The sequence below is a fragment of the Pinus tabuliformis genome, chromosome 1_1 (assembly GCF_031772625.1).
Source record: "Pinus tabuliformis cultivar Carrire ecotype Pingquan chromosome 1_1, CPIR1, whole genome shotgun sequence".
Classification (NCBI taxonomy): domain Eukaryota; kingdom Viridiplantae; phylum Streptophyta; class Pinopsida; order Pinales; family Pinaceae; genus Pinus; species Pinus tabuliformis.
In genome coordinates, this window is record NC_142297.1 from 781199764 (window position 1) to 781205132 (window position 5369).

The following is a 5369-nucleotide window of genomic DNA, read 5'->3' on the forward strand; positions in this document are numbered from 1 at the left end:
AACACTCTCTCTCAACTAGGGAGAATTCCACCTGTAAAACTTGTCCATCGATTAATGTGTCATCATGTGTATAGATATGCTCAAATATATCTGCTGAAACATTCTTGAATCCAAAGAAGAATAATTATGGGGAGAAAAAAGCTACTACCCTCTGTCCATCGGGCTACAACCCAAAATCTCTATCAACGGGCTACTACCCATAAATATCTATCAGTAGGCTACTACCTAGAATATCATTCGACGAGCTATTAGCCGAAAATATGTCATCAGACTACTACTTGGAAATTTCATCGGGCTAATACACAAAATTTCATCGAGCTACTACCCAGAAATATCATCAGGCTACTACCTGGAAATGTCAATGGGATACTACCTGGAAATATCATCAGGCTACTACTTGGAAATGTCATGGGGGAGCTACAACTCAACCCATATCGAGTAATAGGTGATGTAGGGGAGCTACTACTTGACTCATCCTATTACCCATTGATCTTGCCAACAACATGTGGTAGAACACTTGCATCATAATCCTAAGCCTCCTCACCTGTTGGCCAGACGGGGAGGGATAATCCCAACAAGTCCAGCTTGTGGGTATGATTCCAACTAGGGTATACTATAAAAATACCAAGATAGGGTGAGCTAATACTCCAACCCTATGGGTAACAGATAGGGGTGATACCCTATTGTCCAGAGTTCCCTCAAACCTAGGAACCCTCTATCTCAATTGATTACCCTGGGAGCTCAAACAGGGGAGAAGAGTATGGCTTAGTGTCCTCAATTAGTGGTGCCCCTTATCAGGAGGGGTCACATCCATCAGCCCATGATTCTCTCTGAAGACCAAGAACTTCCCTTTTGGCAAAGCCTTGGTGAGAATATCTGCAATTTGCTCATTTGTCGATATGTGATGGAGTCGAACGACTCCTTTCTGTACCATAATAGGAATGAAATGATATCAGATCTCTATGTGCTTGGACTTGTCATGGAACATGGGATTATCTACTAGATGGATCCCACTCTTGTTGTCACAATATATCACTATAGTTTGTAAGACCTACTCAAATAGCTCTCACAAGAGCTTCCTCAACCAAACTGCTTCTTAGCTAGCCATGCTAGCAGCAATATACTCTGCCTTGATGGTACTCAATGCTATGGACTTGTGTTTCCTTCTCATCCAAGATATCATATCAGATCTAAGACAAAAACAACATCCAGATATACACTTTCGGTGGATAACATTTCCCACCCAGTCAGCATCGGTGTATCCATGAAGTCGAACATCTCTGGGAGAATATCTCAGACCAAATGTAATCATTCCCTGCAAATATCTCAAAATGTGTTTGGCAGTGGTCCAATGTGAATGGAGAGGCTCAGTCATGAATTGACTCAATGTGTTCACTGCATAGCATATGTCTGGATGGGTGTTCACAAGGAACATCAGAGCCCCAATCAACTGTCTATACTCGGATGGATTCACCAAATCGGGTCTTGTAGCTTCTCCACATAACTTCTTGAAGTTCATTTCCATCGGTGTGGTTAGGGAATTTCATTCTATCATTCCAAATCTTTCCAACAACTTCACAACATATTTTCCTTGTGAAAGGAAAATCTCACTAGGCCTTTGCCACAACTCAAGGCCTAGAAAATAGTGCATGAGTCCAAGATCTTTCATCTCAAATTCAGAGGATAACTCCCTCTTACACTCGATCATCAAAGGCTTACTACCTATCAGAATATATCGTCAACATATAAAACCAAAATTAATGGCATAGCTTGGACTACCTTGAAGTAGAGGTTGGGATCAACATTTATTCTTCTAAATCCCAACTTCACCAAATAACTGTCTATGTAGGTGTACCATGCTCTTGGGGCTTCCTTCAAACCATACAATGCCTTCTTCAATCTACAAACGTGTGTCTTACGATCTCCTACTTAGAATCCCTGTGGCTTCTCAACATATACTTCTTCTTCTAACATGCCATGGAGGAACTCAGTCTTTATGTCCATCTGATGAAGGGTCCATCCTTGACTTGCGGCAAGGGAAATTATTGAACAAATTCTTATATGTCAAGCCCAATGTGCAAATATATCATTATAATATTCTCCCTCTTTCTAGGAGAATCCTCGAGCCATGAACCTTACCTTGTATTTTTCAATACTTCCATCAATTCCGAGATTGATCTTGAATATCCACTTCGAAGTTACCACATATTTATCCTTTGGTCTTGGCACAACATACTATACATCATTCTTCATAATAGATTCATATTCCTCTGCCATATCATCTTTCCAAACTTGTTCTTTTACGGATTCTTAGAATGTGAAAGGTTCAGCTTGAATCATAGTGCTCATGGCTCCAACATATCCCTGGTACCTTCATGGCTTCTTCCTTTCTCTAAACGATCTTTGAACGAGCACATGACTATCAACATCTTGAAGAGTGTCAAAGATCCAAAGTGGTATCTTGTTAATAGGAGGATTACTAGGAGGAGAATCTAAGGGATCCATGGGCTCCATGGGATCATCAACAATATTAGTCTCAAATTTAGGCACAGATGGGCCATCCAAGATATCCATATCATCATTATTCTTGGGAGGAGGAAGCGGAGGAAGGTCTCTATCTTTTCCAAGAGTGACATCTTCATCTAATGTAATATCCCTGCTAAGTTCAACCTTCCTTTGACCAGGAATATATATTCTAAATTCTTTAGAATTTTCACAATACCAAACAAACATGCCTTTTCTTCCTGTAGCTTCCAATTTGCTTATTTTGTCCTTCGGCACATGGAAATATACGGGACTTCCAAATATGTGGAGATGATTAATGTTAGGATTCACACCTATAAATACTTCTTTGGGAGTTTTTTTTCCAAATCTTGATGAGGAACCCTGTTTTGAACATATACGGGACCATGTGAAGCTTCGGCCCGAAGAAATTTAGGAATTTTTTTTATCATGGAGCATTCCTGGAGTGGCTTCTACTATAGAAATTTTCTTCCTTTCAGCTATACCATTTTTTTAGGACTATATGGAACAATTGTTTCCTTCTTGATACCTTCCTTTTTGCAAAAATCAATGAATTCATTTGACATGTATTCTCCACCATTATCAGACCTGGATATTTTGATCTTCTTCCCTATTTGATTTTCAATCAATGCTTTGAAATCCTTACATGTTTCAAAGGCTTCATCCTTATGCTTCAAAAAACATATCCATGTCTTCCTTGAAAATTCATCAATGAATGTGATGTAGTAAAGATATCCACTAATAGAGTGCAAGTACTTCAGTCCACATATGTCAGAATGAATGAGATGGAGGATGTCAATAGTCTTTTTCTCGCTAGAGGGGAATAGTCCCCTTGTCATTTTTCTGCTAGCACATCACATACATACTCCATCATGTTGAGCTTGAAACTTTGGAATCCCTAATACCAAGTTCTCCAATTTCAGAAGAGCATCATAATGAAGAGGAATCAATCTTCAGTGCCACAATTCACTTGGATGATTTTTATTATGATCCAATGCTAGTAGTGGCTTCCAATGACCTTGTAGAGTCCTCCATATCTTGTTCTCAAAGTGAATGCTTCTTTCATAAGTGATCCAATGGGCCAAGTAAGAACTTTTCCTTTGATGAAGGCAACCCTCATACCTTTGTCTTCCAAAACGGAGACTGATGCCGAATTCTTATTTAACCCAGGCACATACATTACATCATGTAATAAAATAGATTCCCTAGAATTCAAATGAAATTTGACGAATCAAAAACCTTTAACGGGATGAGTTGAGTTGTCTCCAAGAATGATTTTCAAATTTGACTCCCTCTCTACCAAGTTAGAGATAACTTCTTTTTAACCAGAGAAGTGATGAGTGGCCCCACTATCAGCCAACCAACTATCCCACGAATCTAGAGGAGATGAAATAGTAAGAGCATAAATAAGAATATATTCAGATTGATTCACACCATTACTTTCATACCTAGATAATTTTGACTTCTTTTGTGGATGATGATCTTCTTCATGGTCACTTGGAGCATCTCTTCTTCTTCTATCATTTCTCCCATTGTGGTCATTCCATCGGTCATCTTTCCTCCTTTGATTATTGAACCTATTGTTGTTGCTTCTAGTGTTATATCGTGGTCCATTATTCTTCTCGGGGAAATCTCGAGCATAGTGCCCTATTTTATGACAATGGAATCATTCAATGTTCACATGTTCCTTTCTTCCACCAGAAGTTCGAGGAGGAGGCTTTCTTGAATTTGATGGACCTCCTTTCCCTTTCTTCTTCTTCTTTTCATGAGTGATGTATGTAGCGGGTTCTCCTTCTTCATACTTTTGAATCCTTCCTCTTCCTATCATCCTTGACTCTTCTTGAGTGAGCTTTCCAACAATTTCATCAAATGACGGGAGGACATTTGTGTTTCTTATAATAGTGATGAATATCTCCCAAATAGAGGGCTCTTAGAGTTTGGACCACTAGTTCCCTGTTTGGCACAACTTCTCCAACTCTTAACAATTTATCTCTAACACGAGAGATCCTCATTATATAGGATTGTATGGACTCTAATTTATTCATCTTGGTGTCTTTGAGTTTATTTTTCAAGGTGAGGATTTCATTCAAATTTTTGACCTCAAACATGTCGGCAATGTTGGGTGTGGAACCTGATTATCTTCCTTATTCATATGTATCACCGCATTGGACCCCATTTGCTGCCCGTAAAATGTATGTCACAAGGGAGGTCTAGGGGGGGCAGCTGTGATCTTTGGGAGCCCCCTCGGCGGGAGATTGGGGGCAGTGCCCCGGAAGCTAAAAATAGATGTAAATTTTCTTTGTAAAATGTTGTAATTTCGTAGTCAATCTGGGTTGTTCATTAGGTAGAGATATGACGGTAGAAGTTATGTTTAATTTAGGGTTTTTTGCCCTAGAAGGCAACCCCTCGCTATATATGAGGGAATTGTATTGCTTCTATGTAGATTTGTATTATGAACGAGAAAGAGAGAGGAGATTGTGTGAGAGCGAAGAGGGAACTACAACGGATTTTTTGTAGGTTGTATCTCTTCATTTTGCTGGATAATATACAAGGAAGGACTGGATGTTTCTCCATGGATGTAGCCCAAATTGGGTGAACCACATATATATGTGTCTCTCTTGTTTTATGTGTTTTTTATGTGTTTATATTTCTGCAATATATTTTATGTGTTCCATTGCTCTGTAATATATACTTTCCTAAAAACTGGTATCAGAGCCAAAGGTCTATTTGGCTGATAAACTCGCAGGAGAGAAGGGTTCTTGGTTTGAGTGGGAGCAATGGCAGAAGATTGTAGGTTTATGGTCGAAAAATTTAATGGCCAAAACTACCAGCTATGGAAGATGCAG